General features: G+C 60.3%; 8 non-coding genes across 8 annotated transcripts; 6 read left to right on the top strand and 2 right to left on the bottom strand.

Annotated features, from left to right (window-relative positions):
* The first annotated feature begins 463 nt into the window (after positions 1-463).
* Positions 464-535, top strand: TRNAD-GUC (transfer RNA aspartic acid (anticodon GUC)). The gene has a single exon. It is a non-coding gene; the product is annotated as a tRNA-Asp (tRNA).
* Positions 536-1249: 714 nt separating this feature from the next.
* TRNAG-UCC (transfer RNA glycine (anticodon UCC)) lies at positions 1250-1321 on the top strand. The gene has a single exon. It is a non-coding gene; the product is annotated as a tRNA-Gly (tRNA).
* A 291-nt stretch (positions 1322-1612) lies between these two features.
* TRNAE-CUC (transfer RNA glutamic acid (anticodon CUC)) lies at positions 1613-1684 on the top strand. Its single transcript has one exon. It is a non-coding gene; the product is annotated as a tRNA-Glu (tRNA).
* A 5288-nt stretch (positions 1685-6972) lies between these two features.
* Positions 6973-7043, bottom strand: TRNAG-GCC (transfer RNA glycine (anticodon GCC)). The gene has a single exon. It is a non-coding gene; the product is annotated as a tRNA-Gly (tRNA).
* A 1080-nt stretch (positions 7044-8123) lies between these two features.
* On the bottom strand, positions 8124-8206 carry TRNAL-CAG (transfer RNA leucine (anticodon CAG)). The gene has a single exon. It is a non-coding gene; the product is annotated as a tRNA-Leu (tRNA).
* Positions 8207-8803: 597 nt separating this feature from the next.
* On the top strand, positions 8804-8875 carry TRNAD-GUC (transfer RNA aspartic acid (anticodon GUC)). Its single transcript has one exon. It is a non-coding gene; the product is annotated as a tRNA-Asp (tRNA).
* Positions 8876-9589: 714 nt separating this feature from the next.
* On the top strand, positions 9590-9661 carry TRNAG-UCC (transfer RNA glycine (anticodon UCC)). The gene has a single exon. It is a non-coding gene; the product is annotated as a tRNA-Gly (tRNA).
* Positions 9662-9952: 291 nt separating this feature from the next.
* On the top strand, positions 9953-10024 carry TRNAE-CUC (transfer RNA glutamic acid (anticodon CUC)). The gene has a single exon. It is a non-coding gene; the product is annotated as a tRNA-Glu (tRNA).
* Positions 10025-14329: the final 4305 nt, after the last annotated feature.

The following is a 14329-nucleotide window of genomic DNA, read 5'->3' as shown; positions in this document are numbered from 1 at the left end:
CAACGGGGCAGCGAGGCCAGCCGTCGCGCCCGGCTCCGCCGCCGCCGCCCCCTCGCCCACCCCTGGCCCGGGACCCAGCCGTGTGCCGCGTCCGGCCAGCTTCTGCCGCCGGCCGCGCCCACCCCTCCGCCTCTTCTCCCGGGACGTGGCACGGCGAGCGCCCACCTCCTCCTCACAGCCTTGCTTGAGCTCTCCGGCCCCCTCGGGCCCCCCTCCTCACGGCGCGATCCTGGCGTCGGGGGCTATAGGCAGCGCGCACTGGGAGTTTCCAGCGCCACGCGGATCCGTGTCCCTGGCGGGGTCCCGGGCTGCCTCCTTGCATGACGCGTTTGGTGTGGTGTCGGGTCAGGTCGGGTCGGGTCGGGCACGTGGCGGGCGCCCGTGGTGGGCAGAGGGCCGAGGGCAGGGGGTAGGCGTCTGCAGGCAGCCGGAGAGCAGTCGGGCGCCCGTGTGGCCGCCGCCGTCCTCGTTAGTATAGTGGTGAGTATCCCCGCCTGTCACGCGGGAGACCGGGGTTCGATTCCCCGACGGGGAGGCCACACGCCCCTTTTTGGTGGCTGGCGCCGCTCTCTGTCCAGCCGCCTGGCCCCAACGGCCCTTCTTCTCGTCCCTCCGCCCTCCAGCGGGGCCTGCCCACCCTCGACCGCCTCCAGCCCTCCACCCCTGCAACCCCTTGCCCGTCCTCCTCGCCGGGCGCTCGGGCGCCACGGCCGAGCGAGGGCCTCCTCTCGACCCCACAAGCGCCCGGCGACATTGCGGCCCGCCCACAGTGGCTGCCGCAGTGGGCTCCTTGCGACGCGACGCACACCTGCACAGCTTCACGGCTGCCGGGACGGGTGTGGGGCGGATGAGTCCCGTCCCCTTTCGGTGCCGGGGAGTGGCCTCGCCCAACAGCCGTTGGAGAAGGGCTTTGGCGAGCGGGGAACCAGAGGTGGCGTGCCCGCGGAGGGGGGCGGGCCGCGGCGTGCAGCCGAGGGCCCGGCAGCAGCAAGGCAGCGACAGCGCGCCCCCACCCCGCCCCCCGCCCCAGAAGCGTTCGGGCCGGGGGCGAGGGCAGCTGCGTAGGGCTGGAGCGGTTGAGGCGCCCGGGGCGGCCGACGGTGGCGCCTGACGCAGCGCAGAGCTGCTGGCGGACGGGGCGTCGGGGCCGGGCTGCGCCCGGCCGCCGCAGGGGCAGCGGCGGCGGCGGCGGCGAGACCGCGCTCCGGCGAGCCCGGGGCCGGCGTGTCGGGGCGGCCCGGGCTGTGCAGCGTTGGTGGTATAGTGGTGAGCATAGCTGCCTTCCAAGCAGTTGACCCGGGTTCGATTCCCGGCCAACGCAGCGGGCCCATCTTTTGCCGAGCTCCACGGCCGGCCCTCCCGCCCGGGGCCCGTGAGGGAGAGCCGGGAGCTGGGCGCAGAAAAGAGGGAGCTAGGTGGCCTGCGGCTTCTCACGCGTGTGCGGGAAGGAGGCGCGCAGTGTTTTGAGGGTGCCAGCAAGCAGGAAGAACGCTAGGGCACGTGGCTTGCCAGGGGCGGAGGGCGGCTGGACGTGGAAAGGCCGGGCCTTGGCGCCAAGGCAGCGCCCAGTGGCTGGGTCGAGCAGAGGCAGGCCAGACGCGGAGCCCGACGCTCCCTGGTGGTCTAGTGGTTAGGATTCGGCGCTCTCACCGCCGCGGCCCGGGTTCGATTCCCGGTCAGGGAAGCATTTCTTCTTCCTCTCCGCCTACCAACCTCCCCAGCGCGTCCACAAACACTCCGCCCCCACCCCACCACCACCCCCCTTTTAGCCCACGCACCAAGCCAACTCGTCCGCTCCTTCTCCCCCGCCCCGTGACCTCAGCGCCCCGACAAGAGCCACCCGGTACCCTCCACCTGCAGCCCCAGGCCCTGGCGTGCAACCTCCACCCTCGTGCCCCGCCAAAACTTTCGGCCTCGCGCGCCCACCCACTCGAGGCCTTCGGCGACGACTCCTGCTCCGACGCTTGCCCCAGCCCCAAACACGACTGGCCGGCGCAGCCGTGGCCACGAGCGTGCTTGGACTCTCAAGCGGCACTGCTTCCGCCACCACAATCCTCGCGGCTGACAAGCCACCCTCTCTTCCCAGCTCAGGCGGTGGTGCTGCTGCTTGTGCTGGTGGTGCTGCTGGTGCTGCTGGTGACGGTGCTGGTGGCCGTGGTGGACAGGGTGCTGGCGATGGCGCTGCAGGTTGTGGCGGCGGCGGCGGTGGTGGTGGTTGGCGGCATCACTGGTGGCCGCGTCGACGGAAAGCGGAAGGCGCGGGAGAGGGCCCTCCGTCTCCAAGTTGGGCCACTTGCCGGGACTGGCCGTCCCTTACGTCTCCTTTCAAGCCAGCGACCAGTCCCGATGGCTTACCTGCTGCGTGCCAGCTCCTGGGCCGCCCTCGAAGCCCGTGGGCCTGTCGTTGGCCTTCAAGGACGCGGGGGTCTTGAACCGCGCAGGGGAGCAGACAGGCTGCCGGGAGGCGGAGGTGTGAAAAGGAACCTGGCCACGTGCTTGTAGTTGGTCGAAAGGGCAGTGGAGGTGAGAAAGCAGGCAGAAACCGGATGCCGCCCGGGAAACTTTAGCTATGCAAGTGGGAGGGTGTGGAGACAGATGCGTGGCAGGGTGGACTACCAGCCAACATGGTATTCGGATTGCATTACCGGTACTCTCAGTCCTGTCACAGAGAGGCAAGAACGTTACCGACGATACCTCCCCCTCCACTAACAGCAAACACACACACACACACACACACACGGACACGCGCGCGCACACACACACACACATACACACACACCAGAGTCACACACACACACACACATGCACCACTCACCTGGCTATGACTTCTAATATTCCCCATTCCCACGTTACTATCTATTATTGGATGGACTCCATCCCTCTCTTCAGCCTGTCTTCACCTTCTCCTATGGATTCTGGCCATGGTGAATCACCGACCTCGGTCTCCTCTCAGGCCAGGCTTGGGCGCGTCTGTCAGCAAAGGGTTTGGTGTGCGGTTCACAGCTTGTTTCCTTCAGAGGCAGAGTGGACAGCCGATGAGCTGCAGCGTTTGGCGGTGGCAGTATAGTCGCTGGATTTAGACCAAGCCGGTTCCCCTGTGGAAGGGAGCCCCTGTCGGCATATGGGTGCATCCCATCACCGCAGGCGCTTTCGTCAACGCCCTTGTGGGTGTGTTCGGGGTGAGTGTGGGTGGGCGAGAGTACGGGGTGAAGGTGTTTGTCGCCGTGGTTGGGGGCCACACCACGAGGCTTAGGGAACAGAGCCAGACGACCCCATAGAGAAGGGCCGGCCTTGAGCCTCGGGTTGGGAGGTGGCAGGACGAGTCCAGGGCACTGGGTGGAGCGCAGGTGCGAAGGAGAGGAGTGGGGCTTGCGGGGAACTGGCTAGGAGAGTAGTTGGCCACTCAGGCAGGGGCTCTGCCGAAGCTTGGGCCCGCGATTGCCCTTGGCCCCCCAATTGCGTGCGATGTGCGGGTGGGTCCGATGTAGGGAAGAGGGTGGCCATGGAGTAGGAGTGGGTCTGAAGAGCCCGTGGGAGGCCAGGAGTGGCGGAAGTGAGTCTTCTGCACCGGATGTGTGAGAGAGGGGCTGGGGAACTAGGGGTTGGTGGCGGGTAGAGGGGAGCGAGCCTGGAGTCTTCGAGGAAGGGCAGATAGCAAGCAGGGGGGTGAGTGGGCTGTGGTACGAGGACGATGGTGGGAGAGGACCCCAGCGGGGCGGTGGGTGAGAGGGCGAGACAGGTGGGCTGTGCTTTGAGGTGGTCAGGCTAACCAGGGGGCTGGGGCTGGGGCAGCAGGGTAGGAAGCAGGCAAGGGAAGGACAGAAACAAGGGTAGGGGACAGGGTCTAGGCGAGGTCTGAATTGAGTGGGGCATTCTACAGCCCCAGAGACACAGATTACCTCATCAGGAAACACTTTCAATCCGTCAAGCCTCAAGTCTGAGTGTGTGTGTGTGTGTGTGTGTGTGTGTGTGTGTCTGTATGTGTGTGTGTGTGTGTGTGTCTGTGTGTCTGTGTGTGTGGCGGGGTGTGGAGCCTAGGGGATGTGGTTGGGGAGAGTGGCAGGTGAGGATGGAGTCGAGAAGTAAAGAGGCCACAAAGGAGAGCTACCATATGATCCAGCAACCCCACTGCAGGGTATAGATGTGGGAAAGATGAAACCTCCGCTTCGAACAGATACAAGCACCGCACCCCTCCTCCACATTCCTAGCAGCACTATTTGCAATTGCTGAGACCCGGGATGAACCCAAGGGCCCATGAGTGGACGATGGACCTAAAAAGATGCGTTGCATAAATATACCGTAGAATATTACTCAGCCATAAAGAAGGATGGAATATTGTCATTTGAGGCCGCATGGATGGACCTAGAGTCCATCAAAGGACGTGAAGTAAGTCAGACTGAGAAAGATAAATATTATATAATATCACTTCCGGGTGGAATCTAAAACATAATAGACATGAATCTATGGACAAAACAGAAACACACTCCACAGACATCGAAAACCAACTGACGGTTATGCGAGGGGAAAGGGAAGGCTGGAGGGATCAGTTAGGAGTGTGGGATTAACAGATACACGCTACTGTGTATAAAATAGAGAAGCAACACGGACTTGCGGAATCACACAGGGAACGATCTGCAATGTCCTGGAATACCCTATGAAGGAAACTAATCTGAAAATACAATATACATACAAACCGAACCACTGTGCTGTACACCCGACCTAATACAGGACTGGAAATCAACTACACTTCAACGACAACAACAATGAAGGCACCAAAGGAGAGCTACCATATGATCCAGCAACCCCACTGCTGGGTACGTACGTGGGAAAGATGAAACCTCTACTTCGAAAGGTTACATGCACCGCCCCCCTCCTCCAGGACCTTCCTAGCAGCACTATTTGCAATAGCCGAGACCCAGAATGAACCCAAGGGCCCATGAGTGGACGGTGGACTTAAGAAGATGTGCTGTAGAAACTTACCAGAGCATATTACACAGCCCCAAAGGAGGATGAAATAGTGTCATTCGCAGCCACATGAATGGACCTAGAGTCTATCACACTGTGTGAAGTAAGGCAGTTATAGAGCAAGATAAACATTATATGATATCCACTTCCAGGTGGAACCTAAAACATAATATACACTTGTCTATGTACAAAACAGAAACACACTCGGCAGACATCGATAACCAAGTGACGGGTACGCATGGGGAAAGGGAAGAGTGGAGGGATCAGTTAGGAGTATGGGGTTAACAGATACACGCTACTGTGTACAAAATAGAGAAGCAACACGGACTTGCTGAATAACACAGGGAACGATCTTCAGTGTCCTGGAATACCCTATAATGGAAAATAATCTGTAAATACAGTATACATTCTAAACCGAATCACTTTGCTGTGTACTTGAAACTAATACGGTCTTAGAAATCAACTACACTTCAACGACAACGAAAACAACAATGAAGGCACCAATGGAGAGTTACCATATGATCCAGCCGTCCCCATCCTGAGTATGTATGCGGAAAACACAAAACCTCTAATTGGGAAAGATACGTACACCTCAACGTTCATAGCAGCACCGTGGGCCATAGCCATGACAGGGGAAAAAATCTCAGGTGTCAATCCGTGGATGATTGGCTTAAGGAAATATGAGATATAGATAAGTAGATAGATAGAGAGATCGATCGATAGATATCGATAGAAAAACAGATAGATAAGAGAGAGAGGGATTTTCAATGTATTAAAATCAATCTCGTGGAATATTACTCAGCCATAAAAAAGCATGAGATCTTGTCATTTGCAGCAACACGGATGGACCTAGAGAGCACCGAACCTAGTATAATAAGTCAGACAGAAGGACAAAAATACATACATGTGGAATCCAAACAATAGTACAAGTGAACCTCTGTGCAAAACAGAAACAGATTCACACAGAGAGAGAACAAACTTACAGTTACCCAAGGGGAACGTGTAGGCGAGGGATCAATTAGGAGCTGGTGTTAGCGGGTAGGAACAACAGGATTTACGGTACAGCACCGAGAAGTATATTCAACGTCTCGTAATTACCTGTAACGGAAAGTAACGATCTATATGCGTATACATACACATGTATAGAAAAGATAATCAGTTTACTGTACCCCTGAAAATAACACAATACTGTAAATCAACTATACGTCTATTAAAATGAAAATTCAAAAAAAAATAAAAATTAAACAAAGAGGCCAAACGGACACACGCAAGGGCAGAACCGTTGACAAAGTAGGATTTGATGGTGCTGGGGGGTGGTGTCGCTAGGTGGGGTGCCAGTGGTGGGAGGAGGGCTTCAGGGGAGGGGGTGGTGTTTGTTGTTGGGGTGTTGGTGGTGATGGTGGTTTTAGTGGTGGGGGAGCGGGCGGGTGTTCGAAAAATATTTCGGCTGAGGGACGTAAAGTGAACATAGAGTGCACTCTGCCCTGATATTGTGGAATTCCTCTTTGGAATTCCTCATGCAGGATAACGCTTTGGGGACACTCCTGGGGAGTGCAATGTAGCCCTCCCAGGGGCGGCAGCTTTTCGGTTCCTGGTTGAGCAAACACTGTGTAACTTTCCGAGTGTGGGGAGAGTGAGGCAGAGAGCGGGGAAGCGCGGTGAAACGTGAAGAGGTGGGGCGAGCGGGTGCCAGTGTAGGGTATTCCTTCCAGTGCACCGTGTGACCCCAGCGGGATCAGGGTAAGAAAGAGAAAAGGGACAAGGAAGGTGTGTGGGCGCGAGAGTGGCTGAGCCCGCAAGGCGTCAGGTCACGGAGGCTTGGCTCTCGGGGTTGGGGTTTTCGTCCCACGGAGGGTAGGGGGCGCCGGCGTGGGCAGGACAGGAGAGGGAAGGTGTGGCGGTGGGCTGCGGGTGGGAGCATGCTGTGGTAGGACAGGTGCCTTGAGCGTGGGAGAGGGGAAGCCTAGCTCCGCTGTGGGCTGCGGGACCAAAAGGGGACTGGGTCGCTGCATGGGCCGGGAATCGAACCCGGGCCTCCCGCGTGGCAGGCGAGAATTCTACCACTGAACCACCCATGCACCGATGGCCGCCGCCGCCCGACGCCGCCCCAGCGGCGCTCGCCGCCAACCGCCAGACACTGGTGGTTCGCTGCTCGCCCATGGACATCCGCTCCATGTGAGCAGGAGGCGGTGAGTGACCTGAAGAAGAGGCTCCGGGGGAACGGGGAGGACCCCCAGGGCGAGGCGCGGTCGGAGGGAAGGAGGGACGCAGGGACGGAGGCGGACTCGGCCCAACCTGCGCTTCCGAATCTGCCGTCCAGGGCCGCCGACAGACTGTCAGTGTCGCCGGAGGAAGCCAGGAACCGGACCCAGCCTGGCCTGCGCCCGAATTCCAGTCAGGGCAGGCGACGCGTGGCAGGTGCGGCTGAGCTCCGACGCTCCTCACAGCGACCGCCGGCCCTGGCCCAAAGTCCCTCTGGCGCCTGGCTTTCTCGCTCGTGCCGGGCGTTGGCGGGCAGCAGGCTGGAGAGGGGATGCGAGCTCGGGCTGTGAGGAGACAGCGAGTGTGGGACATGGGCGCCTGGGAGCGGCGCCGCCGCCGCCGCCGCCGCCGCCGCCGCCGCCGCCGCCGCCGCGCCAATGACCAGCGCTGTCTGAGCCTGGCTTCTGCGCTCCTGCCGGCCGCTCTCCCGAAGGGTCCCGCTCCGGTGCGTTGGTCGTGAGGAGGAGCACTTTGGCAGAGTGGCTGCTGGCTCGTGGGCAGCCGTCTGAGGGAGCGCGCCGGGGTGTGGCTGGGTCCGGCCGGGGCAGCGGCTTCTCGCGTGTACATGCGCTGTGGCGCCAAGGTGGGTGAAAGAAGTGCCGCGAAGGCCTGCACTGCGAAGGCGAGGAGGGCGTGTGTCCTGAACGGCAGTTTCCAGAGGGTTCCCCCTGGGCTGTTTCCGTGAGGCCGGCGCACAGGACTGGGCAGGAAGAGCAGCTGTGGCTGAGGAGGTCCTGCGTGTGAGAGGCGTCGTGTGGGTGTCGCGTCGAGGGGGCCGGAGTCTGGGGAGCTGGCAAGAGTGCGAGGCAGGAACGGAGTGTGAGGCGGTAGGGTGTTGTCCAGGCCCGGGACGGGCCGGGTGCAGCATTTGTTGGGCGGGCCAAAAAAGGCTGGCTTGTCAGGAGTGGGATTCGAACCCACGCCTCCAGGGGAGACTGCGACCTGAACGCAGCGCCTTAGACCGCTCGGCCATCCTGACGGCGGGCCTGGGCGCGTCGCCGCTCGGCTGGCTGGGACCCGACGCGACGCGGACACCGATGCCCTTGGCCCGACGCGGTGCTCTGCGCCAGGGGGCGGCCGTCCGGCTGCGCGACGGACCGGGCGCGCGCCGGCCAACGGGGCAGCGAGGCCAGCCGTCGCGCCCGGCTCCGCCGCCGCCGCCCCCTCGCCCACCCCTGGCCCGGGACCCAGCCGTGTGCCGCGTCCGGCCAGCTTCTGCCGCCGGCCGCGCCCACCCCTCCGCCTCTTCTCCCGGGACGTGGCACGGCGAGCGCCCACCTCCTCCTCACAGCCTTGCTTGAGCTCTCCGGCCCCCTCGGGCCCCCCTCCTCACGGCGCGATCCTGGCGTCGGGGGCTATAGGCAGCGCGCACTGGGAGTTTCCAGCGCCACGCGGATCCGTGTCCCTGGCGGGGTCCCGGGCTGCCTCCTTGCATGACGCGTTTGGTGTGGTGTCGGGTCAGGTCGGGTCGGGTCGGGCACGTGGCGGGCGCCCGTGGTGGGCAGAGGGCCGAGGGCAGGGGGTAGGCGTCTGCAGGCAGCCGGAGAGCAGTCGGGCGCCCGTGTGGCCGCCGCCGTCCTCGTTAGTATAGTGGTGAGTATCCCCGCCTGTCACGCGGGAGACCGGGGTTCGATTCCCCGACGGGGAGGCCACACGCCCCTTTTTGGTGGCTGGCGCCGCTCTCTGTCCAGCCGCCTGGCCCCAACGGCCCTTCTTCTCGTCCCTCCGCCCTCCAGCGGGGCCTGCCCACCCTCGACCGCCTCCAGCCCTCCACCCCTGCAACCCCTTGCCCGTCCTCCTCGCCGGGCGCTCGGGCGCCACGGCCGAGCGAGGGCCTCCTCTCGACCCCACAAGCGCCCGGCGACATTGCGGCCCGCCCACAGTGGCTGCCGCAGTGGGCTCCTTGCGACGCGACGCACACCTGCACAGCTTCACGGCTGCCGGGACGGGTGTGGGGCGGATGAGTCCCGTCCCCTTTCGGTGCCGGGGAGTGGCCTCGCCCAACAGCCGTTGGAGAAGGGCTTTGGCGAGCGGGGAACCAGAGGTGGCGTGCCCGCGGAGGGGGGCGGGCCGCGGCGTGCAGCCGAGGGCCCGGCAGCAGCAAGGCAGCGACAGCGCGCCCCCACCCCGCCCCCCGCCCCAGAAGCGTTCGGGCCGGGGGCGAGGGCAGCTGCGTAGGGCTGGAGCGGTTGAGGCGCCCGGGGCGGCCGACGGTGGCGCCTGACGCAGCGCAGAGCTGCTGGCGGACGGGGCGTCGGGGCCGGGCTGCGCCCGGCCGCCGCAGGGGCAGCGGCGGCGGCGGCGGCGAGACCGCGCTCCGGCGAGCCCGGGGCCGGCGTGTCGGGGCGGCCCGGGCTGTGCAGCGTTGGTGGTATAGTGGTGAGCATAGCTGCCTTCCAAGCAGTTGACCCGGGTTCGATTCCCGGCCAACGCAGCGGGCCCATCTTTTGCCGAGCTCCACGGCCGGCCCTCCCGCCCGGGGCCCGTGAGGGAGAGCCGGGAGCTGGGCGCAGAAAAGAGGGAGCTAGGTGGCCTGCGGCTTCTCGCGCGTGTGCGGGAAGGAGGCGCGCAGTGTTTTGAGGGTGCCAGCAAGCAGGAAGAACGCTAGGGCACGTGGCTTGCCAGGGGCGGAGGGCGGCTGGACGTGGAAAGGCCGGGCCTTGGCGCCAAGGCAGCGCCCAGTGGCTGGGTCGAGCAGAGGCAGGCCAGACGCGGAGCCCGACGCTCCCTGGTGGTCTAGTGGTTAGGATTCGGCGCTCTCACCGCCGCGGCCCGGGTTCGATTCCCGGTCAGGGAAGCATTTCTTCTTCCTCTCCGCCTACCAACCTCCCCAGCGCGTCCACAAACACTCCGCCCCCACCCCACCACCACCCCCCTTTTAGCCCACGCACCAAGCCAACTCGTCCGCTCCTTCTCCCCCGCCCCGTGACCTCAGCGCCCCGACAAGAGCCACCCGGTACCCTCCACCTGCAGCCCCAGGCCCTGGCGTGCAACCTCCACCCTCGTGCCCCGCCAAAACTTTCGGCCTCGCGCGCCCACCCACTCGAGGCCTTCGGCGACGACTCCTGCTCCGACGCTTGCCCCAGCCCCAAACACGACTGGCCGGCGCAGCCGTGGCCACGAGCGTGCTTGGACTCTCAAGCGGCACTGCTTCCGCCACCACAATCCTCGCGGCTGACAAGCCACCCTCTCTTCCCAGCTCAGGCGGTGGTGCTGCTGCTTGTGCTGGTGGTGCTGCTGGTGCTGCTGGTGACGGTGCTGGTGGCCGTGGTGGACAGGGTGCTGGCGATGGCGCTGCAGGTTGTGGCGGCGGCGGCGGTGGTGGTGGTTGGCGGCATCACTGGTGGCCGCGTCGACGGAAAGCGGAAGGCGCGGGAGAGGGCCCTCCGTCTCCAAGTTGGGCCACTTGCCGGGACTGGCCGTCCCTTACGTCTCCTTTCAAGCCAGCGACCAGTCCCGATGGCTTACCTGCTGCGTGCCAGCTCCTGGGCCGCCCTCGAAGCCCGTGGGCCTGTCGTTGGCCTTCAAGGACGCGGGGGTCTTGAACCGCGCAGGGGAGCAGACAGGCTGCCGGGAGGCGGAGGTGTGAAAAGGAACCTGGCCACGTGCTTGTAGTTGGTCGAAAGGGCAGTGGAGGTGAGAAAGCAGGCAGAAACCGGATGCCGCCCGGGAAACTTTAGCTATGCAAGTGGGAGGGTGTGGAGACAGATGCGTGGCAGGGTGGACTACCAGCCAACATGGTATTCGGATTGCATTACCGGTACTCTCAGTCCTGTCACAGAGAGGCAAGAACGTTACCGACGATACCTCCCCCTCCACTAACAGCAAACACACACACACACACACACACACGGACACGCGCGCGCACACACACACACACATACACACACACCAGAGTCACACACACACACACACATGCACCACTCACCTGGCTATGACTTCTAATATTCCCCATTCCCACGTTACTATCTATTATTGGATGGACTCCATCCCTCTCTTCAGCCTGTCTTCACCTTCTCCTATGGATTCTGGCCATGGTGAATCACCGACCTCGGTCTCCTCTCAGGCCAGGCTTGGGCGCGTCTGTCAGCAAAGGGTTTGGTGTGCGGTTCACAGCTTGTTTCCTTCAGAGGCAGAGTGGACAGCCGATGAGCTGCAGCGTTTGGCGGTGGCAGTATAGTCGCTGGATTTAGACCAAGCCGGTTCCCCTGTGGAAGGGAGCCCCTGTCGGCATATGGGTGCATCCCATCACCGCAGGCGCTTTCGTCAACGCCCTTGTGGGTGTGTTCGGGGTGAGTGTGGGTGGGCGAGAGTACGGGGTGAAGGTGTTTGTCGCCGTGGTTGGGGGCCACACCACGAGGCTTAGGGAACAGAGCCAGACGACCCCATAGAGAAGGGCCGGCCTTGAGCCTCGGGTTGGGAGGTGGCAGGACGAGTCCAGGGCACTGGGTGGAGCGCAGGTGCGAAGGAGAGGAGTGGGGCTTGCGGGGAACTGGCTAGGAGAGTAGTTGGCCACTCAGGCAGGGGCTCTGCCGAAGCTTGGGCCCGCGATTGCCCTTGGCCCCCCAATTGCGTGCGATGTGCGGGTGGGTCCGATGTAGGGAAGAGGGTGGCCATGGAGTAGGAGTGGGTCTGAAGAGCCCGTGGGAGGCCAGGAGTGGCGGAAGTGAGTCTTCTGCACCGGATGTGTGAGAGAGGGGCTGGGGAACTAGGGGTTGGTGGCGGGTAGAGGGGAGCGAGCCTGGAGTCTTCGAGGAAGGGCAGATAGCAAGCAGGGGGGTGAGTGGGCTGTGGTACGAGGACGATGGTGGGAGAGGACCCCAGCGGGGCGGTGGGTGAGAGGGCGAGACAGGTGGGCTGTGCTTTGAGGTGGTCAGGCTAACCAGGGGGCTGGGGCTGGGGCAGCAGGGTAGGAAGCAGGCAAGGGAAGGACAGAAACAAGGGTAGGGGACAGGGTCTAGGCGAGGTCTGAATTGAGTGGGGCATTCTACAGCCCCAGAGACACAGATTACCTCATCAGGAAACACTTTCTATCCGTCAAGCCTCAAGTCTGAGTGTGTGTGTGTGTGTGTGTGTGTGTGTGTGTCTGTATGTGTGTGTGTGTGTGTGTGTCTGTGTGTCTGTGTGTGTGGCGGGGTGTGGAGCCTAGGGGATGTGGTTGGGGAGAGTGGCAGGTGAGGATGGAGTCGAGAAGTAAAGAGGCCACAAAGGAGAGCTACCATATGATCCAGCAACCCCACTGCAGGGTATAGATGTGGGAAAGATGAAACCTCCGCTTCGAACAGATACAAGCACCGCACCCCTCCTCCACATTCCTAGCAGCACTATTTGCAATTGCTGAGACCCGGGATGAACCCAAGGGCCCATGAGTGGACGATGGACCTAAAAAGATGCGTTGCATAAATATACTGTAGAATATTACTCAGCCATAAAGAAGGATGGAATATTGTCATTTGAGGCCGCATGGATGGACCTAGAGTCCATCAAAGGACGTGAAGTAAGTCAGAATGAGAAAGATAAATATTATATAATATCACTTCCGGGTGGAATCTAAAACATAATAGACATGAATCTATGGACAAAACAGAAACACACTCCACAGACATCGAAAACCAACTGACGGTTATGCGAGGGGAAAGGGAAGGCTGGAGGGATCAGTTAGGAGTGTGGGATTAACAGATACACGCTACTGTGTATAAAATAGAGAAGCAACACGGACTTGCGGAATCACACAGGGAACGATCTGCAATGTCCTGGAATACCCTATGAAGGAAACTAATCTGAAAATACAATATACATACAAACCGAACCACTGTGCTGTACACCCGACCTAATACAGGACTGGAAATCAACTACACTTCAACGACAACAACAATGAAGGGCACCAAAGGAGAGGCTACCAGGAGAGCTACATATGATCCAGCAACCCCACTGCTGGGTACGTACGTGGGAAAGATGAAACCTCTACTTCGAAAGGTACATAGGAGGGGTGGGGGGGGAGTTGGGGGGGTACTTTTAGCAGATAGTTATAGCCGAGACCCAGAATGAACCCAAGGGCCCATGAGTGGACGGTGGACTTAAGAAGATGTGCTGTAGAAACTTACCAGAGCATATTACACAGCCCCAAAGGAGGATGAAATAGTGTCATTCGCAGCCACATGAATGGACCTAGAGTCTATCACACTGTGTGAAGTAAGGCAGTTATAGAGCAAGATAAACATTATATGATATCCACTTCCAGGTGGAACCTAAAACATAATATACACTTGTCTATGTACAAAACAGAAACACACTCGGCAGACATCGATAACCAAGTGACGGGTACGCATGGGGAAAGGGAAGAGTGGAGGGATCAGTTAGGAGTATGGGGTTAACAGATACACGCTACTGTGTACAAAATAGAGAAGCAACACGGACTTGCTGAATAACACAGGGAACGATCTTCAGTGTCCTGGAATACCCTATAATGGAAAATAATCTGTAAATACAGTATACATTCTAAACCGAATCACTTTGCTGTGTACTTGAAACTAATACGGTCTTAGAAATCAACTACACTTCAACGACAACGAAAACAACAATGAAGGCACCAATGGAGAGTTACCATATGATCCAGCCGTCCCCATCCTGAGTATGTATGCGGAAAACACAAAACCTCTAATTGGGAAAGATACGTACACCTCAACGTTCATAGCAGCACCGTGGGCCATAGCCATGACAGGGGAAAAAATCTCAGGTGTCAATCCGTGGATGATTGGCTTAAGGAAATATGAGATATAGATAAGTAGATAGATAGAGAGATCGATCGATAGATATCGATAGAAAAACAGATAGATAAGAGAGAGAGGGATTTTCAATGTATTAAAATCAATCTCGTGGAATATTACTCAGCCATAAAAAAGCATGAGATCTTGTCATTTGCAGCAACACGGATGGACCTAGAGAGCACCGAACCTAGTATAATAAGTCAGACAGAAGGACAAAAATACATACATGTGGAATCCAAACAATAGTACAAGTGAACCTCTGTGCAAAACAGAAACAGATTCACACAGAGAGAGAACAAACTTACAGTTACCCAAGGGGAACGTGTAGGCGAGGG

Source organism: Camelus bactrianus, chromosome 21 (genome assembly GCF_048773025.1).
Source record: "Camelus bactrianus isolate YW-2024 breed Bactrian camel chromosome 21, ASM4877302v1, whole genome shotgun sequence".
Taxonomy (NCBI): domain Eukaryota; kingdom Metazoa; phylum Chordata; class Mammalia; order Artiodactyla; family Camelidae; genus Camelus; species Camelus bactrianus.
The sequence above is the reverse complement of the archived record's forward strand: the minus strand, read 5'-3'. Positions and strand labels throughout refer to the sequence as shown.